The sequence below is a fragment of the Scyliorhinus torazame genome, chromosome 9 (assembly GCF_047496885.1).
Source record: "Scyliorhinus torazame isolate Kashiwa2021f chromosome 9, sScyTor2.1, whole genome shotgun sequence".
NCBI classification, from domain to species: Eukaryota; Metazoa; Chordata; class Chondrichthyes; order Carcharhiniformes; family Scyliorhinidae; genus Scyliorhinus; species Scyliorhinus torazame.
Genome location: NC_092715.1, coordinates 97815307 through 97841812, shown reverse-complemented (window position 1 = coordinate 97841812; position 26506 = coordinate 97815307). Strand labels below are relative to the sequence as shown.

At 47.1% G+C, this 26506-nt stretch overlaps 2 protein-coding genes across 11 annotated transcripts in view; one reads left to right on the top strand and one right to left on the bottom strand.

The window, feature by feature from the left end:
• The window catches only part of slf1 (SMC5-SMC6 complex localization factor 1), a 141850-nt gene extending 126532 nt beyond the window's left edge, over positions 1 to 15318 (bottom strand). For 4 of the 6 annotated variants that reach the window (XR_011949069.1, XM_072516296.1, XM_072516297.1 and 1 more), the window contains exon 1: positions 14961 to 15318. The gene's annotated coding sequence lies outside the window, so the exon portion shown is untranslated. The remainder of the gene's footprint in view (positions 1 to 14960) is intronic. The other 2 variants (XM_072516299.1, XM_072516298.1) reach the window with 2 other exon arrangements.
• Positions 15319 to 15396: 78 nt separating this feature from the next.
• kiaa0825 (KIAA0825 ortholog) overlaps positions 15397 to 26506 on the top strand; it is a 685054-nt gene continuing 673944 nt past the window's right edge. For 4 of the 5 annotated variants that reach the window (XM_072516291.1, XM_072516289.1, XM_072516294.1 and 1 more), the window contains exon 1: positions 15397 to 15490. The gene's annotated coding sequence lies outside the window, so the exon portion shown is untranslated. The other variant, XM_072516290.1, reaches the window with a different exon arrangement.

Genomic DNA, 26506 nt, shown 5'->3' with positions numbered 1-26506 from the left:
TTTGTGTTGAAATACAAAATGGAAAAGTTAACCTAATTAAGGAGCAAGGTTTTGTAATGACAATATTAAAAAAATTAACTTGGGACTGCAGTAGTGTCTTAAACATCCTCAGGATGCCCCAAATCACCTCACAACCATTTACTAATTTTTGTTCAGCCATCTAACATATTATTACATGCAAGAATATGACTGATTGGCTAACCTATTTTAATTGGTAGTAACAGAGAACAAAATGTTGGTCAGGGCATTAAGAAATTCTCCCATCTTTTCTTTAACAGTGTTATGAGATGCTATTTATCTGAGAGACTGCCTGCTGGGGATGTAGTGGGATCGGGGAAGGGGGTGAAGACTGGCCCCCTAAAGGCCAAATGATATAACGATGAGGGAGTGGCGACTGCAGCACGAGCGAAACCCGGTACAGCTGGAGCGCTAGACAGAGTAGGGATGAAGCGTCTATATACATTTTTTTTTTCTTTATTCGTTAATGGGATGTGGGAGTCACTGGCCCGGCCAGCATTTATTGCCCATTCCCTGAGGGAATGCATTGCTGTGGGTCTGGAGTCACATGTAGGGCCAGGCCAGGGAAGGATTGACAAATTTCCTTCCCTAAAGGGCATTAGTGAACGAGATGGGGTTTTGCCACAATTGACAATGGTTTCATGGTCATCGTTAGACTTTTAATTCCAGATTTTTATTGAATTCAAATTCCACCATCTGCCCTGGTGGGATTTGAACTCAGCTCCCCAGAGCATCAACCTGGGTCTCTGTCAGCTACAATACCACTACACCACTGCCTCCCCAATCACTGCCATCTCAAACCCCCCCTCTGCATTAGACCAGGCAGGTGAGAGTGAGCGAGTGTGTGTGTGGCTTACACACATTCCCATGATTCTCACTCACTCTTATCCCATATACCAAAAAACACTGTAATTGTGAATGATGGCGATTGATTGAGCACCGGAGACTGGGGCTGAGCCGGACACACACACTCTGATGGTCATCTTTATTTATTGCTCAGCAAGTTGCTTAATTTGTTCATAACTTAAATGTTAAAAATAAAATCATGTTTAGTGTTGTTTCAAACTTTCTTTCTGAAATTTGCTCATTGGCCCCTTGAGTGAGGAAAAAAATGGAAACGTGGCCCCTCACATTGGACACCCTGTATCTATTCGGACAGAGTGGGAAGCACATAATGAATAGAGAACAGTGTTTCAGGAGCCGAATGACAAGTCAGGAATTTGGTGCAAGTAGGAATTCAATGCAGGAGGTGCTGCTTTTTATTCTTTTCGTTTTACTTCCAGTAGATGGTGAGTGTTTTTGCTTTCCCTGCAAGCTAGGAGACTGCAACATACTATTACTTTAGCTAACTAAGTGACTAATTAACTGAGCAAATAAAATATAGTCAGAGAGACAGAGCAGGGATGCTGGTGGATGACATGAATGCACACGGAGGAATCTGTGGAATGCATTGCAGTCTCAGACAACATACGTGGTGAGCATCTGCAGGTGGAGCAACTTCAGAATCGCTGAGATGGAGTCAGAGTTGAAAACATTATGGGACATCAGGGAGATGGAGAATCAGCTGGACACTGTTTCAGGATGCAGTCATACTGCTTAGGTCAAGTAGATGTTTACAGTTGGTCAATGGTTAGGGACAGCTGAGTGTGACTGCAGGTCACAGGCAGGTCCAGCATATAGTGATGGAAGAGCCTCAGACGTTGACTTTGACCAACAGGTACAAGGCACTTGCCGCCTGTGTAGATGAGAACAAAATCTGCAAATGAACAAACTGACCATAGCATCATGGTTCAGGATATCATTCAGGTAGGGGAGCGAAAATAATGAAGTAGTAATGGGGACAATATAGTCAGCAGATAGATACTATTCTGTGCAGCTGCGAGCAGGAGCTCAGAAGGTTGTGTTACCTTCCTGGTTCCAGGGCATCTCCCCGCTGTTAGGAGGCAAACTTTGAGTGGAAGTGGAAAGATTTTGTTATGTGGGCCACACAACGATATACATAGGATTAGGAATGATATTCTGTTGAGAGTTTGTTGAATTATGGTCCAGATTAAAATGCAGAACCTCAAAAGGATATAATCTCTGGGCAGTTACCTGAACCACAGGTTGATTGACACTGGGTCAAGCAGCTAATGGAATTAAACGTGTGGCTCAAAGATTGGCATTTCAAGGGGCACTAGCACTAGTGCCCAGGAATGAGGGAGATAGTCCATTGGAGTGGTTTCACAAACTGGGCTGGATCAGTGGCCTGACAAAACGTATAACTAGGACTGTCGCTAGGGCTTTAATCTAATAAGGATGAGGGTAGAGAATGACTTCCGGTGGTGGCGGGTAGGAGGAAGCCACATGTTGGAGGGCTCCCGCCCGAGAATTTATTTTTTGCAGTCTTGATGCCCCGTCCCAGGAACAACTTTTGATTAAACAAGGGTTGGAAGGCACAGAGAAGAGAGATGTCCAAATCTCAAAGAAAAACAGCCGTGAAAAAGGGAGCTAAAGAAGGTCCGCCGGTTGGTGGAAAGGTCGACTGAAGTACTGGAAGGAAGGTGGAGGCTGGGGCGTCGGGTGAGGTCGCACTGCTCACGGCAGAAAGGATGACCGAGGCGATGGCCGTGGAACTTGAAAAACAGTTCACAAAACACATGGAAGCGATGAGGAAGGAGATGAGGGCGGTAGCGAGTTCAACAGCTGAGGTGCGGGAGCAGGGTGAGACACTGAAGGAAGTGGAAGAGCCACTATTGCAATACAGTGATCAACTCACCTCGATGGGGAAGGAGCTGCGGAGGGTGATAGAGACCAACAAGGGTCTGCGAGCCAAAATGGAAGACCTGGAAAACAGATCCAGGTGGCAGGATCTGAGGATTGTGGGTCTGCCCGAAGGGGTGGAAGGCCGAAGGCTGACGGAATATTTTGCACAATGTTGGCAGAGCTATTGGGGGAGCGGGGTGGGGGGGGAAGGTCCCTCTCGATACCAACTGGATCGGACTCATAGGTCGTGGAGGCCAATACCAAATGCAAGTGAGCCGCCAAGAGTAGAGATTGTTTGAAGAAGGTCCTGTGCTGAGCAAAGCAGAAGCGGGAGGTGCAGTGGGCTGGAGTTGGTATGTGCATATACCAGGACTTTACGGTGGAGTTGGCGAGGAAGCGAGCGGCCTTTGGCCAAGTGAAGACTGCACTGTATAACAGCAAGGTGCGGTGCGGCACAGTGTATCCAGCTAAGTTGAGGGTGACCTACAAATCCAAAGACTTTTATTTTGAAACACTGGAAGCGGCGGAGGTGTTTGTGAAGGAAGAAGGGCTGTGGCAGGACTGAGGACTGGTCTTGTACTGAGGGTAGGGGGTTGGTAGAGAATATGTAGCTTTATCTTTTCACTGCATGTTGTTGTATATACTAAATGAGTCGATGCTGTCTATTTGGACAAGTTAAGAGTTGGGACTTTCCTTTGCAATGATGGTTCTTTGGGGCTTGTGTGTTTATGCTGGGGTTGTGTGTTAAAGGGGATTTCTTTGTTTTCCTGGGGCCGGGCCCGGGGGGGGGGGGGGGGGGGCACACTGGCTGGTCTACGCCGGCCAGTGAACAGGAGTGAGGTGGGGAAGGGGCTGCGGCCATCAGAACCTGGTTGAACAGGTTTCGTTGAGCATAGCCGGGGTGAGAGGTTGGGGGAAGGGATCGATACTGGATGAGGTGTTTTCGAGAGGAAATGGGTCTGGGAGGAGGGGTTGGGGTTTACGATTGGATGGCCTTGAATATTAGCGGGGGAGGGGTTGGACTATAAATGGGGTTGGACTATAAACCAGCCTCCCAACCCACCTGTCTGTTACTTCCCTGAACATGATCGCTAATACTTTAAATAGTAGATTCCCTGCACCATACAAGGTTTGCTACACTGAGTCGATTCTAAAGGATCCACCATTGGAAGATTACCCAGAAAAATTGGGGGAAATGCAAGTGTGCATTTTTAGTTTTTTGAGCAATTAACTTCTGGGGTAAAGGGGAACCTGTAGATTTAGCATACTTGTATATCCAAAACGTATTCGGTAAGGTGCCACACAAAAGGGTATTATGCAAGATAAGGGGTAAGAAATTAGCATGGACACGGGGAACAGTTAACAGACAGGAAACAAAGCGTATGGATAAACGGGGCATTTTAGAGTTGGCAGGCAAGTTGTGCTGCAAGGTTCAGGGTTGGGTGCTCAGCTAATTTCAGGACATCTTGTGGCTCAGTCGTTCGTACCCAGAGTCAGACGCTCAAGTTCCACTTTAGGACTTGTTGGCCACAAATTGATGGTCCATGACACTGTTCAGCAGGTTGATAAACAGACTGCTAATCCTTCCAACACTTATCCACAGTTAACAAAAATGGCACTTTATTAATTTATGGGATGTGAATGTCACTGGCTCGGCCAGCACTTTTTGCCCATCCCGAGTTGCCTTTGAGAAGGTGGTGGTGAGCTGCATTCATGAACCCCTGCAGTCCATGTCCAACATTCAAAGTGTACATGGGCGAACTGCTGTTCATTCTTATCTGGCACAAAAATAAAACAAAAAAGGTAGCCAAACCAGGGCTTACGAGGGAAGTTAGAGATAGTATTAGATCCAAGGAAGAGGCAGACAAATTGGCCAGTAAAAACAATAGACCGGGGGTGGCACAGTGGTTAGCACTGCTGCCTTAAGGCCCCTGGTTCAATCCCGTCCCCGGATCACAGTCTGTGTAGAGTTTGCATTCTCCCCGGTCCACTGTCCGTGTGGAGTTCGCACATTATTTTCACAGTAATAATAATAATAATCTTTATTATTGTCACAAGTAGGCTACATTAACACTGCCATGAAGTTAGCGTGAAAATCCTCTACTCACCACACTCCAGCGCCTGCTCGGGTACACAGAGGGAGAATTCAGAATGTCCAAATTACCTAACAGCACGCCTTTCGGGACTTGTGGGAGGAAAAGTGGAGCACCCAGAGGAAACCCACGCAACACATGGGAGTACGTGCAAACTCTGCACAGACAATGATCCAAGCCGGGAAATTGAACCTGGGACCCTGGTGCTGTGAAGCAACAGTGCTAACCACTGTGCTACCGTGCTTCCCATAACTTCATTGCAGTATTAATGTAAGCCTTCTTGTGACACGAATAAAGATTATTATTCTTCGCATGTCTGCATGGGTCTCACCTCCACAACCCAAAGTTATGCAGGGTATGTGGATTGGGCACATTAAATTGCCTAGTAATTGGAATTTATTTTATTTGAAACAAAACCATAGACCCGAGGATTGAGAGCAGTTTAGAATTTAGCAAAGGAGGGCAAAGGGATTGATTAAGAAGGGGAAAATAGTGTACGAGAGTAAGCTTGAAAGGAACATAAAAACAGACTACAAAAGCTTCTACAGGTGTGCAAAGAGGAAAAAAACTGCTAAAGACAAATGTAGGTCCCAGTCAGAAACAGGGGCATTTATAATGGGAACAAAGAAATGGCTGCCTAACTAAATACACCCTTCTGGGTTCTTCCTTCACATAGGGGGACACTAATAACAAACCAGAAATGTTTTGGAACACAGGGTTTAGAGAGAGGGAGGAACTGAAGGAGATCAATATTAGTAGGGAAATGGCTTTGGAGAAATCGAAGGCCAATAAACCCCAGGGCCTGATAATCTACATTCGAGAGAACTTGAGAATTGGCCAATGCCAATTGGTGGTCATCTTCCAAGATTCTATGGACAATGGAACAGTTTCTATAGATTGAAGGGTAGTTAATGTAATCCCATAATTTAAATAAGGGAGATAAAGACCCCACTATTTAAAAAGGGAGATAGAGCGAAAACAGGAAATTATAGACCAGTCAGACTCACGTTGGTAGTGGGGAAAATGCGAGAGTCTATTAGAAAAGATGTAATAATAGAGCACTTGGAAAACAGTGACAGGTTCGGAGAGTCAGCATGGATTTACAAAAAGGAAATCATGTTTGACAAATCCACTGGAATTCTTTTGAGGGTGAAGCTAGTAGAGTTGACAAAATGAATGTGATTTATTTAGACTTTCATCTGTTTTTTGACAAGTCCCATATAAGAGATTAAAGCATATGGGATTGGGGGTGGTGTATTGAGATGGATAGAATACTGGTTGACAGACAGGAAGCAATAAAGAGTCGGAATAAGCGGGTCCTTTTCCAAATGGCAGCTAGTGGGGTACTACAGGGATGTGCTAGGACCCCAGTTATTCACAATAGATATTAATTATTTAGATGACAAAAGCTGTGTGGGAGTGTGAACTGTGAGGAGGTTGCAGAGATGCTTCAGTATGATTTGAACAAGTTGAGCGAGTGGGAAAATGCAGTATATTATGGATAAATATCCACTTGGTAGCAAAAACAGTAAGACAGGTTATTACCTGAATGGCTATAGATTGAGAGAGGGGCATGTGCAAAGAGACCTGTGCGTTCTTGTAGACCAGTCACTGAAAGTAAGCTTGCAGGTGTAGCAGGCAGTAAAGGCAAATGGTATGTTATCAGTCATAGCGAGAGGATTAGAGTACAGGCGTGACTTGGAGGGGAACTTCCAGGTGGTGGTGCTCCCATGTGACTGCTGCCTTTGTCCTAGACAGTAGCGATCGTTCATTGCATCCTGTAGATGGTACACACTGCTGCCACTGTGCATCATTGGTGGAGAAAGTGAATGTTTGTACAAAGACACAAAACAAGCTATTTACAATCTATATTAATGACTTGGACAAAGAAAGAGAGTAATGTATCTAAGTTTGATGATGATACAGAGCTGAGAATGCAAGGTGTGAGGGCTCCGAGGTTGCCAAGAGATATACACAGGTAAGTGAGTGGCAACAAGGTGGCAGACGGAGTATAATGTGGTAAGTGACAGGGCATTCTTGGGTGCAATGATAGAAAAGCAGAATTTAGACTTCCGGGTGCGGCGATGACCAGCTGAGTCGCACGTTTCGGCAGCTCCCTGTGAAACGGACTTTTGGGCTCTTGATAGGAGCCCCAACGGCAATTTTAACGGCTGAAAACACCGTGCGGTAAACCAGAAGGGTGTTCCCCCTGGACACGGATGGAAAAAGGAGAGGAAAGTGGCCGGATTGCAGCGGATCCTTTGGAACAACGGCAAGGAAGGCAAGCAGAAACCAAGATGGCGTCGGAAGGTGGCAGTTTCATATGGGGCCCTGAACAACAAGAGTTTTTGAAACGCTGCGTGGAGGAGATAAAAAAGGAAATGAAGAAAGAGTTGTTGGCCCCGATATTACAGGCGATTGAAGGGCTGAAAGAGGAACAAAAGACCCAGGAGCAGGAGCTTCGGGTCGTGAAGGCGAAAGCATCAGAGAATGAAAACGACATACAGGGCCTGGTGGTGAAGTCGGAGATACAGGAGGCACACCAGAAACGATCTGTGGAGAGGTTGGAGGCACTGGAAAATAATGCAAGGAGGAACAACTTGAGGATTCTTGGCCTTCCTGAAGGTGTGGAGGGGGCGGACGTCGGGGCATATGTGAGCACGATGCTGCACTCGTTAATGGGAGTGGAGGCCCCGACGGGTCCGTTGGAGGTGGAGGGAGCATACCGAGTTATGGTGCGAGGACCGAGAGCAGGAGAAGCTCCCAGAGCCATAGTGGTGAGATTTCTCCGTTTTAAGGATAGAGAAATGGTCCTTAGATGGGCGAAGAAAACTCGGTGTAGTAAATGGGAGAACGCGGTGATCCGCGTCTATCAAGATTGGAGTGCGGAGGTGGCGAGAAGAAGGGCGAGCTTTAATCGGGCCAAAGCGGTACTTCACAAAAAAAAGATAAAGTTTGGAATGCTGCAACCGGCAAGACTGTGGGTCACATATCAAGGGAGGCACCACTACTTTGAGACGGCGGATGAAGCGTGGACTTTTATTGTAGAAGAAAAATTGGAATGATTGGACTACGAAAATGAACGTTTGGACAAAGTGGTGGGACGAGTGGGGGGGGGGGGGCGAAGAGGGATTGTATGATTAATCCTGCGGTATGGTAACTTTTCTTTCTCCCACAGGTGGTGATGGGGGGAGGTGGGGAGGGAGAGGAGATGGGGCGTTGGCCATGGGAGGCGGGGCCGAGGGAGAGGCGCGGGCTTGGTTCCCGCGCTATGATAATTATGGCGGGAATAGAGAAGCAGGAAGGAGGGGGCGCCGCACGGGGCGAGCCGTGATCACGGGGGGAAGCCGAGGTCAGCCAGAGTTTGCTGACTTCTGGGAGCAACATGGGGGGAGTAATTACGCTAGCGGGGGGTCTAGCGGGGGGGGGGGGGGAATTACTGGGTTGCTGCTGCTGGGGAAAGGGGGGAGTGGGTGCGGGAAAGGATGGGCGGGGGGGGCACCGTCTGGGAGAAATACAGCCGCGTGGGAACTGGGCGAGAAGCTGGAAAAAGATGATGGCTAACCGGCAAGGGGGGGGGTGGGAAGCCCCCCAACCCGGCTGATCACGTGGAACGTGAGGGGGCTTAACGGGCCGATAAAGAGGGCACGAGTACTCGCACACCTTAAGAAACTTAAAGCAGATGTGGTCATGTTACAGGAAACGCACCTGAAACTGATAGATCAGGTTAGGCTGCGCAAAGGATGGGTAGGGCAGGTGTTCCATTCGGGGCTGGATGCGAAAAACAGGGGGGTGGCTATATTAGTGGGGAAGCGGGTAATGTTCGAGGCAAAGACTATAGTGGCGGATAACGGGGGCAGATACGTGATGGTGAGTGGCAAATTACAGGGAGAGATGGTGGTGTTGGTAAACGTGTATGCCCCGAATTGGGACGATGCCAATTTTATGAGGCGAATGCTAGGACGCATCCCAGACCTAGAGACCGGAAAGCTGATAATGGGGGGAGACTTTAACACGGTGTTGGAACCAAGGCTGGATAGGTCGAAGTCCAGGACTGGTAGGAGGCCGGCAGCAGCCAAGGTGCTTAAGGATTTTATGGAGCAGATGGGAGGGGTGGACCCGTGGAGATTCAGTAGACCTAGGAGTAAGGAGTTCTCGTTTTTCTCCTATGTCCATAAAGTCTATTCACGCATAGACTTTTTTGTGTTGGGTAGGGCATTGATCCCGAGGGTGAGGGGAACGGAATATACGGCTATAGCCATTTCGGATCATGCCCCACACTGGGTAGACTTGGAGATAGGGGAGGAAACAAGAGGGCGTCCACCCTGGAGAATGGATATGGGACTAATGGCGGATGAGGGGGTGTGCTTAAGGGTGAGGGGATGCATTGAAAAGTACTTGGAACTCAATGACAATGGGGAGGTTCAGGTGCGAGTGGTCTGGGAGGCGCTGAAGGCGGTGGTTAGGGGGGAGCTGATATCAATAAGGACACATAAAGGGAAGCAGGAGAGTAAGGAACGGGAGCGGTTGTTGCAAGAACTTTTGAGGGTGGACAGACAGTATGCGGAAGCACCGGAGGAGGGACTGTATAGGGAAAGGCAAAGGCTGCATGTGGAATTTGACTTGCTGACCACAGGCACTGCAGAGGCACAATGGAGGAAGGCGCAGGGTGTACAGTATGAATATGGAGAGAAGGCGAGCAGATTGCTGGCACACCAATTGAGGAAAAGGGGAGCAGCGAGGGAAATAGGGGGGGTGAGAGACGAAGATGGAGAGACGGAGCGGGGAGCGGAGAGAGTGAATGAAGTGTTTAAGACATTTTATAAAAAATTGTATGAAGCTCAACCCCCGGATGGGAGGGAGAGAATGATGGAGTTTTTGGATCGGCTGGAAATTCCCAAGGTGGAAGAGCAGGAAAGGATGGGATTGGGAGCACAGATCACGGTAGAAGAAGTGGTGAAAGGAATTAGGAACATGCAGACGGGAAAGGCCCCGGGACCGGACGGATTCCCAGTTGAATTTTACAGAAAATATTTGGACTTGCTCGCCCCGCTACTGACGAGGACCTTCAACGAGGCAAAGGAAAGGGGACAACTGCCCCCGACTATGTCAGAAGCAACGATATCGCTTCTTTTAAAGAAGGAAAAGGATCCGCTACAATGCGGGTCCTACAGACCAATCTCCCTCCTCAATGTAGATGCCAAGGTCTTGGCCAAGGTAATGGCAATGAGAATAGAGGAATGTGTCCCGGGGGTGGTTCATGAGGACCAAACTGGGTTTGTGAAGGGGAGACAGCTGAACACGAACATACGGAGGTTGTTAGGGGTAATGATGATGGCCCCACCAGAGGGTGAAACGGAGATAGTAGTGGCGATGGATGCCGAGAAAGCATTTGATAGAGTGGAGTGGGATTATCTGTGGGAGGTGTTGAGGAGATTTGGGTTCGGAGAGGGGTATGTTAGATGGGTGCAGCTGTTGTATAGGGCCCCAGTGGCGAGTGTGGTCACGAATGGACGGGGATCGGCATATTTTCGGCTCCATAGAGGGACAAGGCAGGGATGTCCTCTGTCCCCATTACTGTTTGCACTGGCGATTGAGCCCCTGGCGATAGCGCTGAGAGGTTCCAAGGGATGGAGGGGAATACTTAGGGGAGGAGAAGAACACCGGGTATCTTTATATGCGGATGATCTGCTACTATATGTGGCGGATCCAGCGGAGGGGATGCCAGAAATAATGCGGATACTTGGGGAGTTTGGGGATTTTTCAGGGTATAAATTGAACATGGGGAAGAGTGAGCTGTTTGTGGTGCATCCAGGGGAGCAGAGTAGAGAAATAGAAGACCTACCGTTGAGGAAGGTAACAAGAGACTTTCGTTACCTGGGGATCCAGATAGCTAAGAATTGGGGCACATTGCACAGGCTAAATTTGACGCGGTTGGTGGAACAGATGGAGGAAGATTTCAAGAGATGGGATATGGTAGCATTGTCAATGGCAGGGAGGGTGCAGGCAGTTAAGATGGTGGTCCTCCCGAGATTTCTTTTTGTGTTTCAGTGTCTCCCGGTGGTGATCACGAAGGCTTTTTTCAAAAGGATAGAAAAGAGTATCATGGGTTTTGTTTGGGCCGGGAAGACTCCGAGAGTGAGGAAGGGATTCTTACAGCGTAGTAGGGATAGGGGGGGGGCTGGCACTACCGAGCCTAAGTGAGTATTATTGGGCCGCTAATATTTCAATGGTGAGTAAGTGGATGGGAGAGGAGGAAGGAGCGGCGTGGAAGAGATTAGAGAGGGCGTCCTGTAGGGGGACCAGCCTGCAGGCTATGGTGACAGCCCCATTGCCGTTCTCACCAAGGAACTATACCACGAGTCCGGTGGTGGTAGCTACACTGAAGATTTGGGGACAGTGGAGACGACATAGGGGAAAGACCGGAGCACTGGAGGGGTCCCCGATAAGAAACAACCATAGGTTTGCCCCGGGGGGAATGGATGGGGGATATGGAATGTGGCAAAGAGCAGGTATAACGCAATTGAAAGATCTATTTGTGGATGGGAAGTTTGCGAGTCTGGGAGCGCTGACCGAGAAATATGGGTTGCCCCAAGGGAATGCATTCAGGTACATGCAATTGAGGGCTTTTGCGAGGCAGCAGGTGAGGGAATTCCCGCAGCTCCCGACACAAGAGGTGCAGGACAGAGTCATCTCAAAGAAATGGGTGGGGGACGGTAAGGTGTCGGATATATATAGGGAAATGAGAGACGAAGGGGAGACTATGATGGACGAACTAAAAGGGAAATGGGAAGAAGAGCTAGGGGAGGAGATTGAGGAGGGGATGTGGGCAGATGCCCTAAACAGGGTAAACTCGTCGTCCTCGTGCGCCAGGCTAAGCCTGATTCAGTTTAAGGTATTACACAGGGCACATATGACTGGAACACGGCTCAGTAAATTTTTTGGGGTGGAGGATAGGTGTGCGAGGTGCTCGAGAAGCCCAGCGAATCATACCCATATGTTTTGGTCATGCCCGGCACTACAGGGGTTTTGGATGGGGGTGACAAAGGTGCTTTCGAAAGTAGTAGGAGTCCGGGTCGAACCAAGCTGGGGGTTGGCTATATTTGGGGTTGCACAAGAGCCGGGAGTGCAGGAGGCGAAAGAGGCCGATGTTTTGGCCTTTGCGTCCCTAGTAGCCCGGCGCAGAATATTGCTAATGTGGAAAGAAGCCAAGCCCCCGGCGGTGGAGACCTGGATAAATGATATGGCGGGGTTCATAAAGTTAGAGCGGATTAAGTTCGTCCTAAGGGGGTCGGCTCAAGGGTTTACTAGGCGGTGGCAACCGTTCGTCGAATATCTTGCGGAAAGATAGATAGGGGAGAACAAAGAAGGCAGCAGCAGCGGCCCAGGACTTGGGGGGGGGGCGGGGGGGGGGGGGGGGGGTGGCCTGAGACAAGGCAGTTGCCAATTAGGGCTAGTTTTTATTTTTTGTTATTTAATATTTATTTATTTGTTGTTGTTTTTGTTTAAATTTAAAAAAGGTCATTATTATCTGTATTGTTACAATGTTGTGTAAAGGATGCACAATGTACTGTGTTGGTTGACCAAAAATTTTCAATAAAATATTATTTTAAAAAAAGAAAAGCAGAATTTATTATTATTTTTTAAAAGGGCCTAAAACTTGTCCATGACGATATTCAAAGGGTCTTAAGTGAAGCATACTCATACATGGAACACAAAGTTAACATACAGGCATTTAGGAAGGCAAATTGCATACTGACCTTCTGCAAGAGGATGAGAGTAGAATAAAGAAATCATAAAACCGTAAGAGATAGGAGCAAAATTAGGCCACTCAGCCCATCTAGTCTGCTCCGCCATTCAATCATGCCTGATATTTTTCTCATCCCCATTCTCCTGCTTTCTCCATAACCCCTGATCTCCATATTAATCAAGAACCTATCTATCTATCTGTCTTAAAGCCACTCTTGTGATTTAGCCTCCACAGCCTTCTGCGGCAAAGAGTTCCACAGATTCACCATCCTCTAGCTGAAGAAATTCCTCCTCATCTCTGCTTTAATGGATCGTCCCTTTAGTCCGAGATTGTGTCCTCTGCTTCTAGTTTTTCCTACAAGTGGGAACATCCTCGCCTCGTCCACTCTATCCAGGCCTCGCAGTATCCTGTAAGTTTCAATAAGATCTCCCTCATCCTTCTAAACTCAGAGTACAGACCCAGAGTCCTAAACCGTTCCTCATACGACAAGCTCTTCATTCCAGGCATCATTCTTATGAACCTCCTCTGGACCCTTTCCGAAGCCAGCACGTCCTTCCTTAGATATGGGACAAAGACTGCTCAAAATACTTCAAATGGGGTCAGACCAGCACCTTACATAGCCTCAGAAGTACATCCCTGGTCTTGTATTCTAGCCCTCTCGACATGAATGCTAACATTGCATTTGCCTTCCGAACAGCCGACTGAACCTGCCCCTTAACCTGAAGAGAATTTGTGAACAAGGACTCCCAAGTCCCTTTGTGCTTCTGATTTCCTAAGCATTTCCCCATTTAGCAAATAATCTATGCCTCCATTTCTCCTTCCAAAGTGCATAACCTCACACTTTTCCACATTGTATTCCATCTGCCACTTCTTTGCCCACTCTCCTAGCCTGTCCAAGTCCTTCTGCAGCCCGCCAGCTTCCTCAATACTACCTGTCATCTACAGATCTTTGTATCATCTGCAAACTTAGCAACAGTGCCTTCAATTCCTTCTTCCAGATCATTAATGTATATTGTGAAAAGTTGTGGTCCCAGCAGAGATCCCGGAGGCACACCACTAGTCACCGGCTGCCATCCTGAAAATGGCCTGATTACCCCCACTCTTTGCCTTCTGCCAGTCAGCCAATTTTCTGTCCATGCCAGGATCTTGATCTTAACTTATTTAACAGTCTCTTATGCTGCACCTTGTCAAAGGCCTTCTGGAAATCTAAATAAATCATGTCCACTGGTTCTCCTTTGTCTAACTTCCTTGTTACTTCCTCAAAGAACAGATTTGTCAGACATGACCTCCCTTTGACGAAGCAGTGCTGATTCAGTCCTATCTTATCATGCACTTCCAAGTACTCCGTGATTTCATCTTTAATAATGGACTCTAAAATCTTACCAATGACCGAAGTCAGGCTAACCTGCCTATAATTTCCCATCTTTTGCCTCCCTCCGTTCTTAAACTGTGGTGTGACATTAGCCACTTCCCAGTCCTCTGGGACCTTCCTGCTTCCTCATGCTACAATTGCTCAAGGCTTTGGTGAGCCTGTCACAGCTGGAGTATGTAAAGTTTTGGTCTCCATATTTCAAGGAAGAAAATGCTCACATTGGAGGCAGTACATCCAAGGCTCACATCCTTGAAATTAGGGATGCTCTATGAGAGGCTGAGTAAATTGGACCTATACTCTATAGACAATGAGAAGTGAGTTCATTGAAATACGTAATATTCTGCAGGGTTTTGACGGGGGGAGACATTTATTTCCCTTGGCTAAGGAATCTATAACACCAGGGCAGTCTGAGCATAAGGAGTCAATCATTTAGGATTCAGGTGAGAAATATCTTTACCTCGACGGTTGCATCTTTGGAATCATGTACCCCAGGGGGTTATGGATGCTATAGCATTGAGCATATTTAAGGTTGAAATAGACAGATTGTTGGTCTCTCACAGGATCAAGGGACAGGCAGCAAAATTAAGTTGAGGCAGAAGATAGATCAGCCGTGGTTATATTAAACGGCAGAGCAGACTTGAAGGACTATGGATATGGTCGATTCCGACTTTTCTTACAGTGCAACTGAGATGCAAGAAAAGCTTGACTGAAGGTTTCAGCAATGAACTGTAGCGGGGTAAAGTCAGGTGATGTTACAGAGCACAGACCTGTTCAGAAACTCATCAGCTGGTCAAATATGGCACCAAGGTTGCAAACGATATAGCTAAGCCTCCATAGAGTTGTGAGGGAGAAATATATGGAGTTGGTGACTGGGGCACTTGGCGGGGCAACACAGGAACAGAGAAAGCTTAAGAAACATAAAAGCAAACTGAAAGCCAACTGCATATTTGCGGGTAGAAATCTATAAACCTCTGGACCTTACCTTTGTCTTTACAGTGAACAAGAACAAGCAGTCCTCATATTCAATCCGTCAGTCGCTGACCAAAATTCCTCTCGCCTGTTGCAGGAAGGGAGTTACAGCCGGGGCTGACGGCGCGAGCTGATGTGAGCGAATTCCGCAAGCCGAACTCGCGCTCAAAGCCGTTACCCTCGCCATCTGGGCCGAATTCTCGCGCCAAACTGCCAACGATTCCGATCGCCTCCACTATACACACTGGTGGCAGGAAAAAAAAATCTACATGCAAAGCAAATTTAAAAAGCCGCAGAATAACCTGTTTGACTTTAGCTAAATTTAAGCAATAATTTTCACGTATCAGTATTTTCCCAGGAAACTCGCTTTTAAAACCAACCAATCGCTTTCCTTCCCATCCCTTCCCAAGGGAGTCCAGCCTGGTCACGTGCCATGCAGGCTTCGGGAGTGACGCGCGCAGCACGTCTCCGGGCGATGCGTTTGTAAACAGGCTGGTGAAGCTGAGCGGCAGCAACCGAGGGCACCCGGTAATTCTGTCGCATGTAAGTTTCAACTTAATGGACCCCAGCCGGTTTATCGCGTACCGTTACTGTACCCGCTCCAGAAGTTGGTGTCCTTTCACTATTGTGTGCGAGCTGGGAGACACGATCGACGCTTTTGGGATGTGACTGTGTTTACCTTCAAATCCGAACTCAGACCTACGATTAGACCAACAGCGAATGCAGTATTTTGCTAATTACAGACAAAGCTGTGTGATTTTGTTTTTTTTTGCAACTGCGGAGAAGTGATTTTTTAGCATCAGGCCTCACTCATATAGGTAATGCAGAAATGGAAGGATATGAATCCAAGGCTTTACTCGTTTGGTAACAAAACAGTTCTCAATGTTATGTTTGTCTTTAATATAGTCTAATGTTCTAGGTCTTGCCAGATTTGTTATTGAACATGGCAGAACTAACTCAAAACAGAATATTCGAGTTGACGACTGTTTGCCCCAAACCAGCCCATCTGGTGCTAAAATCCTCATCAATGTTGTTGTTAGATCCAGATCCGTCTTCTCGCACTCATGTCCAACCTCCCACTTTTCAGGCAACACCCTGGTGAATTTCCCTTGCACCCTCTCCAGTGCAATCACTTCCTTCCTATAGTGTGGCGACTAGAATTGCACACTATTCTAGCTGTGGCCTAACCAGTGTTTTATACAGCTCCATCATAACCTCCCTGTTCTTATATTCTATGCCTTGGCTAATAAAGTAAAGTATTCCATATGCCTTCTTAACCACTTTGTATACCTGTCCTGATGTCTTCAGGGATCTATGGACATGCACACCAAGGTTCCTCTGTACTTCATAGGGCTCTCCATTTACAGAGTATTGCTGTAGCGCGATCGGAAAATTATGGATATTCTTGTCCTGCAAGCAACCAGAATGACTCCAGAGGTATCTCTGCAAACTTCAGTTTCAGTTTACGATCCACCCTGAGATCTGAGAATTGCTATTGTTCTTTTAGTGACAATGTCTTTGATGATACAAAATAAAGTGAACTAAATGGATCACGTACCCAAAGTCTTCCCTATTCGTGGAGGGGAAGCAGTATTGAAATTTCTCTTGTGGTGTTTTAAGATGTGTGGAGATGAGGTTGAGTATGGTTTTCTCAGCAGGTTTTGCTGATGCCAGCTTGAACATCTCAATCGACCCAGTTTATCCTGCCAAAAAGCCAGTTTTGATCTGAAGCCTTGAAGTTTATCTGTGGCAGTCAGAATGTTCTTGTTTTTCCCCTGCATTTTAACATTCAGCTCATTAAGATGGCTGAATATATTTGAAAGATATCCAAGGTTAGCACATCAAGAATCATCACCTATTAAATCCTTGTGTGGCAATTCATGCAGAGCCAAAAACTCTCTCAGTGCATTATGGAGATATTAAACACGAGAGAGGACCTTTGCCGAGACAGCCATCATACTCTTGTGTGTATGACTAAATTCTGGTACTTGGTTCCCATCTCTTCACACAAAATACCAAACAAGTATGATTTCAAAAGACATGACTTCACATTCGCAATTTTCATTGTTTCGTCTAATACTGCAGTTAACTCTGATGGCATTGTTTTGGCAACAAGGTTGTGTGATGGAGCAAGATACATTGGCTAATCTGGACATTGGGACTCTGTTCTTTCACCTTGCTCAAATCCTTTGACTTATCTATCGTGGAAGCTGCTCTATCAGTGCAGACGTACTTGTCCAGTTAAGATTGTTTTCCTCCAGATAAACAGTTGTGACTTTCATGAAATATTACTTCACCATTCGCATGACTTGTCAATTCTTTGCAAAAGATTAACTGGCATTGTCTGCTAATACCTGTGGAATCATCAATCGGCAATGCAAATTTTCCCCACATTTCTAATTTTTCCTGAAGCACCTGTTCAATATGAACTGACATTTTGTCAATTCGCCGTTTGATTGCATTATGAGAAAGAGGAACTTTTTCGGTAACAGCAGCTCCCAACATTACTCTCTCAATACCTTTGCGTGCTGGCAGAATTATTTCCGCAATGGTGTGCAGGTTCTTTGATTTCACCATGAGCTCAATCCTCAGCTAACTTGCTTCCCGTGCTTTATCTGAAACCTGCACACACTTCATCATATGTTGATTTTTCGTTGCATTTTGTTCTCTGAGATGCTTGATGTTTTGTATATCCTTGCTGGAGAGTGGATGGTGTTTTGTAACTGAAATGTTGCTTCAACTTACTTGGTACCATTTCAGCATTTGAGATTCCTCTCTGTAAATTATTCATTCTGGGACAGGGCAAGAGGCATCGCCAGTCATTGAAAATCCAAATGCCAAGTAGCTGTCGCTGTACTGTCAGTGTATGAACCTTGCTTTATTTTTCCTGAGGTTCTGGTCTTTTAGTCACATCTGAGTCAGAGAGGGATTCTTCATTTCTCTTAAAGAACTCACCCACAACAAACTAGTGAAACACACCCCACTACATAATAAATGCAATCGAGCGTCAACTGGCAAGCATAATTTCAGCTGTGCCAAGCAAAACACTGATGCTCCAAAGGTGTATCCTGGCCCCAGTGCCCTGCAGCACCAAATGACCAAACTTCGATTTTCTTCTCAGAACTTCGGGCTTCTTTTGGGGTCTCTTCGACTACTCGGGCTTTTCCTGATCCCACTTCATTTAAGGTCTGCTCTTCACAGCCTTTTCTATAACAGGAGCCTGTTTCTCCTCTTCTTGGCTTTATTGGTACCTGTTTTGTGCTTCCTGTGTTCTTCCCTTATTGGGAATATATTTTTTAAACTTCTCCCTGTTCTATCTCCTGTTTATTAACTTCTCCCAGGGATTTTGTGCCCATTTTGAGTTTTAGTTTTCGCACAGGCACACTTCCATCTTCACTCGGTGGTCGGCATCTCCAAGTCCCAAGGGACCTTAGGCCTCCTGCGCTGTCTGGGAACTGGTTGCACGTACACCATTCGGAATTTTTACTTTGATCATGCCCATGTTAAAAATAAAAAAAAATCTGAACTGTGTACATGTGGCTCATTTTTGAACAGCGCATGCCAATTTAACAAAAATCCCGAATAGTGCATGTGCACCTATTTCCCAGTTGGCACATATGCAGGAGGCCCTGAGGTTCATCAGGACTTGGAGATGTCAACCACAGAGCTGAAGACTAAGGTTAGTTTTGTTTCTATGGGCCCAATGGCCTCCTTCTGCACTGTAGTGATTCTGTCCATGAATTTCAAAACAGTAGCTCTATTTCATTCTCCACAAGATGCTGCCAGCCTTGCTGAGTATTTTCAACATTTTCTGTTTTTATTTCAGAGTTCCAGCATTTGCAGTATTCGTTTTTTTCATTAAATATTTAAGCAATAAAATTTTAGACTGTATCATAATGAGCATATAAATAAGATTTTTAACCTTCAAAGACACTTCAGTAATACAGTTGTGATAAATTATAGCTGTCATTAACAAACCTAATTTCCTACTTTTGACAATACTAGTAATAGCTTTAACACTTCTATCAATAACCAGCACTTGGATTTCAAAAGACAACATCTGCCGTTCTATACAACAAAGTAATAATTGTATACTTTGAACATTAGTTCTGCAATTTCGATGACACTAAAAAGACATTACTTTTTTTAATCTGATAGATTAATTGATGTGAGCATCAGTGGGATACAATAGGAATCCCTGTGGAAGTGATGACAATTGATTATCACTCTTGTGTGGTGTATAGATCTTAGTTCTTAAAATTATTTGCTTTACAGATTAAAGAATGTTTAGTTAAAAAATGCTTTCAGTAAGTTCTTGCATTTTTATCTGGATTTACATTACTCCGAAACAGGCCATTCGATCCAACTACACTCTCCAGTCCTAAACTCTGACTCTCTTTCCACCCTTTCCCTGTATTCCTCTATCCCCTTCTGCTTCATGCATACATCAAAACATCCTGTAGATGTATTAATACTACCTGTTTTGAGCAAATTGGAATTGATTTTTCCTGACTCATTGGTTGGCAAAATTGCAGGAGTTTCAAGAGCAAAGCCCAATGTCCTCCTGTAACTGTGCCATATTTCTAGTGATGGGAAAGTAGGCAGCTTGGCTGCCCACTGGGTGGCAAATTGAACCACTTAAGTGACTAATTTGGGAGGTTCCCCTCCAAATCACTCACCACCCTGACTTGGAAATATATTGCCGTTCCTTCACTGTTGCTGGGGCAACATCCTGGAACTCGCTCCCTAACAGGACAGTGGGTGTACCTACACCTCATGGACTGCAGAGGTCAAGAAGGCAACTCACCACAACGTTCCAACGGGCAACGAGGGATGGGCAATAAATGCTGGCCTAACCAGCGAAGCCCACATCCCGTAAATGAATTAAAAAAAAAAAAAAATCCAGGACCTCTCCCCACCACCGTGATTGTTTTGCCTATAATGTGAGAGCATGTTGGGAAGATCACTGGGTGAAAGCTGGTAGCTCACATTACTGTCCCATCCATCACTGATTGAATATCAGTGGCTGCAGGATGAAGGGGTTAAGTGGACATTAATTGCCCACTTACGGGCCACAATTGGCAGTGGGTGTGGAAAGGCTATCATGAGCCTTCTGACTTAATCGAGACAGAAGTGGGAATTCATTGGGGCCCTGAACTGGCACCGTCTCACCCAATTAAATGTCCCCCACTGCTCCAACTCATAATTCACCTCTGGGGAGGCTATTAAATTCCCACCATGTCTGCGAATGCTAGTATGGTTACATACTATTGCTGATAATCCTGTCTCCACGATTCAAATGCACTGTTACCTGGCTATCAAGTTGCGGTGAAAGATGCCCGTTTCTATCACATTTGTGCCTTTAATCATCTCTCTGTAAGCACAATTGAAGTGTTACTTGTTTCCAGCATCATTTGTAGGAATTGAACCTTGTATTTCGTGGAAGCTTGCAATCGTGATTAAATCGATTGGGGTCGGGAGGAGCAAGTCAACAGGGAGGCAGTGATGATATCGGGTGTAGATCCATGTGAGCCGTTTAATTTGCGGGAGGGGCTGAAATCAGAATCCACGCCGGCCGCCAATCTGTTTCCGATCTAAACGGCTTGCTCCCGTTGGTGGGTTCCAGGTCCTGGCTAAACATGGCGAGTAACCAATTGAGGCCAATCTCCATATCTAAAGGCCTCCCATGATCCAACAACGGTGCCCCAGTGAACGATCACGCAGGCGCTCTTTAGCACACCTATTTAAAAATGTGAAACTCGTGCAGTGGCTGCTGAGGGGATCGGAGTTGATCAGCAGCCATCTTCGAAATCGGACATTCAGTCTGGGGATTCTGGAGCTGCTGCCCCAGTGCTCGGGTGAGGTGGGGGATTTCCCGGGGGGTGGCGGGGGAGGTCCTGGTCGGGGGCGATACACCATCGGTGGGGGGTTTCCCCTAGGCTGGTGGGGGGGGGGGGTCGAGGTGCTCAGCTCCTACAGATGCAACAAGCCACCCTTCTGGATTGTGTATACCCATAACGGGCAACTTCAGCTGCTGCCTGTCCGTCCCACTGGACAGCCCCAGTCCATGGTAATATGGTGAAGGTCACTTTAACTCCCTCTGACCTCTGGCTGCACAACTGAAGGTTATTGCTTATGGGGAATAGACATTGTTAGTTACACAAGCACTTCACAACTCTCAAATGGATACCCATGTGTAGGTGTGTCATGTCGCAGATGAGTGTTACTGGCTAGCATCCCAATCAGACTGAGACATCAACACTTAATAATAATAATAATCTTTATTATTGTCACAAGTAGGCTTACATTAACACTGCAATGAAGTTAGTGTGAAAAGCCCCTAGTCGCCACATTCCGGCGCCTGTTCGGGTACACTTTTCAGACTGTCCAATTCACCTATCAAGCACGTCTTTCGGGACTTGTGGGAGGAAACCGGAGCACCCGGAGGAAAACCACGCTGACACTGGGGGAAAGTGCAGACTCCGTACAGACAGTGACCCAAGCCGGAATCAAACCTGGTACCCTGGAGCTGTGAAGCAACAGTGCTAACCACTATGCTACTGTGCCGCCCATATTTGCCTGCATACTGGGGTCAACAACACCACAGAGGCGACAGCCAACAGTCAAACACCCTAGAGCTCGGCCTCAGAACTCGGGATATGCCTGCGACGAGAGGGTGGATACCTGAGCCCGGTCGAAGTCATGTTCTTGGCAGGGGTCCGGGGTCCTGGGACTCCTGCTGTGGTCAGGGGTGCTCGTGCAGGGGAGGGTCCCCCAGCACAACCGGATCATTAGGTGGCATCCTGTGGGAAGGCGGGAACGTAATGGTGGGGAGGCTTGGGGGTCTCTGGGTCCCGGGGTGGAAACCATAACTGATTGTCGGGCTATCACCCTATCCAATTCCTTACAGATATCACATTATGGATGGTATTGTGGACGCTGCAGCAGCTGCCCTCGTGGTGCTGATGGCAGCCCAGGCGACCAGATGCCGGAGAAGGCGGTGGCAGCAGCGTCAACAGAGGTGTTGCTAACTTTCTCTTTGGTTCAATTGCTCTGTTTTATTACCTTTTCTCTCGAGTCACCAGGTATCTTTATGATACTGCCACGAGGCTCAAGTCCGAGTAATGATCAATAACCCAATACACCGATTAGTAAGATTTAAATCAAAGCACATTTATTATACACAGTAATCGCTACTCATGCACAAATTCTACGTCTAAGCTACTTCTACAACTAACAGGCCTATACTTAACTTCGGACTGGCCCACCAGGTCAGGGGAACAAATGGCCTTTCGTTCGGGTTCTGAGTCTGCGGGATTCGAAGTTGGTACGGATTGGTAGCTAGGAGCGCCTATCTCGTAGCAAGCGTTGACTTAAGACTTACTGGATATCGGCGGCAGCTGCACCGGTCACTGTCAAGGGTTGGTTCGTGTTGCTGAGTGACCCGGGCAGGAAGAAGAGGTGAAGAGAGTGATTTGAACTTGGGGCTCAACTCATATAGTCCCCTGGGGCTTCCCGCCTTTCGGGGCGGACCCTGTACCTGGTCCCAAGTGATTGGACTTTGTCCCAATCGCTTGGTTCGATTTTCTCCAATACTGGAGCGGTTCCCTGATCGATGGGCGGTCTTGAGGTGCTCGTTCACCTCCTTTGTGTTGGCTCTTTTGCTTTGTGTGACCAAAATGTTACTTATTGTTCCCGGGGATTGCTCATCAGTATGCAGATGGCTGCTACTTTGTTATGCTGATGGTTGCTGGTATCGATGTTGTCTGGTCTTTGCAGAGGTAAATACACAGTAAACCTGCAGCTGCTGGTTTCTGTCTATGTTGGCTGACTTTCCCATCAGCCTTTGCCGTTCGCCATTTTAAATCGGGAGTTGGCCAATTTAGGTGGCTACATACCCTCCTTGTGAACCTTAACGCGAAGCGTGAAAGATCACATAACTACGTTGCTTTCTATTCCCAGACCTGGGGAGCACTTTCATGGTCTCTACACCAACCATAACTATGCAAAAAAAATTTAACTGACAATTCTAAGGGGCACTATGTCTAACAGGGACATGTTCATGGCTCTTTCCTTTCCTTTTCTTCTCTTCTCCGGTCCTGGAGCTTCTGGAGTTCTGTGGAAACCAGCATAGTGTCTGTAACTATCTTGGTGTAACATCTCATACGATCGTCTGTCTGTCCTTTAGTGCCAATTACTCCCTTTATAATTGGTCACTATGTGTGACTCCCTCATTTTTTTTTTTCAAAAACCGAATTTTAGGACAAGACACACTTTCAAATAATGAACCAGTGTGAGCCGTCTCGCAGACTGCGATTTACCATCCAAATGTTTCAGGATGTAAATAGCATGTGGTTGGCAACCTAAGGGTTACCTGAAACAAAACACAACTTTTTGAACTAAAATTTCCAAAATGAGGTGCGTATGGGCCGCGACGGGTAAGAGTTGGATGGAGACCCCGGGTAGGACGGCTACCAATGCCCTGTCTCCCCTACCCGAGCGTAGTTGACCAGAGGGGGGGTTCCCAGGCAGGGCGGGTCCCAAGCCGTTTCTCCACTGCCTGAGCAACCAACAAGAACGGCCAAGAAGTGTAGTCATCGTGGTGGGGCTGCCGTATTGGTTCTTTCCTTGAACCAGAAGAGCAGATACGAACGGGGGTCTGGGTTTCCGTCGACAGACGAGTTCCACTGAACAGGCGTCTGGGACCTTAACAAGTCTCTGCAGACAAACTAGTTCCGCTGAACTAGCGTCTGGCCAATAGCAAGTCTCTGTGGGCAAGTCCTCAGGTTTCGGCCGAAAAGGCATGGGGCGGGGAAAAACTTTTTTTGGGGGTCTGACAAACAACATTTAACTACAACAACGTAAAACATGCTGCAGGTTCCATCAGAAAGGACACCACTTCTCCCAAGCGGTTCCTTTTAAAACATCATCTGGACACCTCAGTTATCGGTTGCGAACAGTGTCACAAAGGGGTTCTCGTTCTGGGAGTCAGACTCAAGATCTTCCCCCGGGTGCCAAACTCTTGAATGTATTAAGGTTGATAGGGCTGCATGGTATGATTTGGGGTCGCTCTCGTCGTTTTGGACGAGTCTGTATGAGTTGTCTCTGTGCCAATAGGTGGTGTCTAGTTGTGTGGGGATGGAATCGGGGTCGTCAGTGTAGTTCGGTGGTGGGGTTTGTTCAGGAAAGTGATCATGAAGGGATCACTCTGATCGTAGTCGGAATCGCTGGGTGTGGGTCCTGTTGCATGGGGATAGTAGGGAGGCGTGCTGTGGCTATCGTCCGAGTCACCGTCGCTGTCTCTGCTGCTGCAGTCGGTGGGCGTACCGGGGCGGAGTGTATATTTCAGGGGTGGAGTCAAGGTCGAGTCCGTGGCTGGGCTGGACGTGGTGGGGGATGCTAGGGTTACGTTGGCTGTGGGTGTGGTGTGCTGCATGACGTGTGAGTGGTTAGACTGTGTTCCATATGCCTTCAGCTGGTTGGTATGGAACCATGCAGTCTTACCGTTGGGGTACTTTATCTTGTATACAGAAGGGCTTACTTTGTCCGCAATGGAGTACGGACCCGAGTACTTTGGTGACAGAAATGTGCTGGGGTTGTATACGGAGAGCATGACTTGCTGTCCTATACTGTACTCAGTCGCATGCACTGTCTTGTCGAAACAATCCTTGCTCTGTTTCTTTCTGGTGCCCAATTTTACTGCGGCTGCTAGCTGAGCCGTTTTAACATTTTCAACTAATTGTTCTACTGCTTTCTCGTGTGTGAGGGCCGTCACTTCGGGGCTGGTCAAGTCTAAACCCAACAAATATTCTGTGCCTTTCATGGGGCGTCCGGTCATGAGGGTGTGTGGGGTGTAACCTGTGGAAGTAGAAATTGTGTTACGCAAAAACATCAGCGCAAAAGGGTGGACTGAGTCCCAAGTGGCGTTGTTTTGCTGGACCATTTTTCTGAGGGTGGATTTTAGGGTCCGATTCATGCGCTCCATGATACCACTCGACTGTGGGTGGTATGCTATGTGGAATTTTTGGGTGATGCCAAATATCGTGAGGACGTTCTGCATGACACGTCCCGTAAAATGGGAACCTTGGTCGGATTCAATGCTGCGGGAGAGTCCCCGTCTTGTAAAGATGTGGTGGGTCAAATTCTTGGCTGTAGTTTTTGCTGTGTTTGTTCTGGCTGGGAATGCTTCCATCCATTTCGTAAATGTGTCAATTACCACAAGTACATATTTATAGCCATTCCTGCAAGGGGGCAATGGTCCTATAAAATCAATCTGGAGGTTAGTCCAGGGGCCATTAACGGGTCGGGTGTGGCTAAGCTCAGCCTTTTTGGCATATCTGTCCGGATTATTCTGGGCGCAGATAAGACAATTCTCGATGTAGTGATTAACATCGTCCTTTAAATTCGGCCAGCAACAAAGTGGCTTGAGGGTGTGCTGTATTGGGATCGACTCCCTGATGTCCATGATCGTCATGGAACAAACAAATCACTTGATTCCTGTCCTGTTCAGGAACCACATAAAGGGTGTCTTTTAACACCACACCGTCATGTGTGGTCAGAGCATTTTAAGTTTTAATGATATTTCATCTAGGGCGCGTCCCTGCGCGTCCTCGACATATGTACCGCAACCTGTTATGCGCTTCCCATCCAAGACTGTGGAAGATCCATCCACTTAGATCTTTATGGGCTCACACGTGTCTGTGTGCTGGGGGCTCTGGGTTGAACTACCTATCTTTCTGGAGGGTGTTTTCGCAATAAAGGGGCCTGTGTTGTGGTGTGGAGAGATAATTTCACATTCATGAGGGGGTTCCGAGGTACTTTAAGTTGTCGGCTAAAAAGGTGTGCGTCTTTGTCCGTTTAACAGTGATGTCCCGTCCCTGCAAGAGAAGGGTCCATCTAGCTGCTCTAATCTGGCTTACTGTACCGTCCTTGAGTCGTCTGTCCAGTAAAAGATGGGTGGGGGTATGTTCGGTGAGAATTGTGATGGGGTTCAGTCGGGTAATGTACGAAAAATACTGGACTGCACAAAATACTGCAAGCAGGTGCCTCTCACAGGCTGAAAATCCCTGCTCCACAGCATCTAAAATTCTGGAGGTGTAAGCTACGGGCCTTAACTGGTCGTGCCGTTCCTGGAGGAGCACGGCTGAAAGGGTGCAGTCGCTACCTCTATGGCGTAAGGGGAAAGCGGGTCTGGAACTTGTAGTGCGGGGGCTGCTATGAGTGATTGCTTCAACGCATCCACAGCATCCGTATGCTGCGGAAGCCATTCCCAGGGGGCTCCTTTCTTTAGGAGGTCTGAGAGGGGTGCTGCCTTGTTGGCAAAACCGTCAATGTGGTTTCGGCAGTAGCCAACCAGTCCTAAAAACGACCGGAGGGCTGAAACGTTCTGGGGAAGGGGCAATTTAGCAATCGAGTCAATCCTTTTATGCTCGATCTCACGTTTACCGTGTGTGATAATTGTTCCCAAATATATCATCTTGTCTTCCAAAATCTGGGCCTTTTTGGGGTTGACTTTACAACCAATTGAGTGTAAGAGTTCCAGGAGTTCGGACAGAAGCT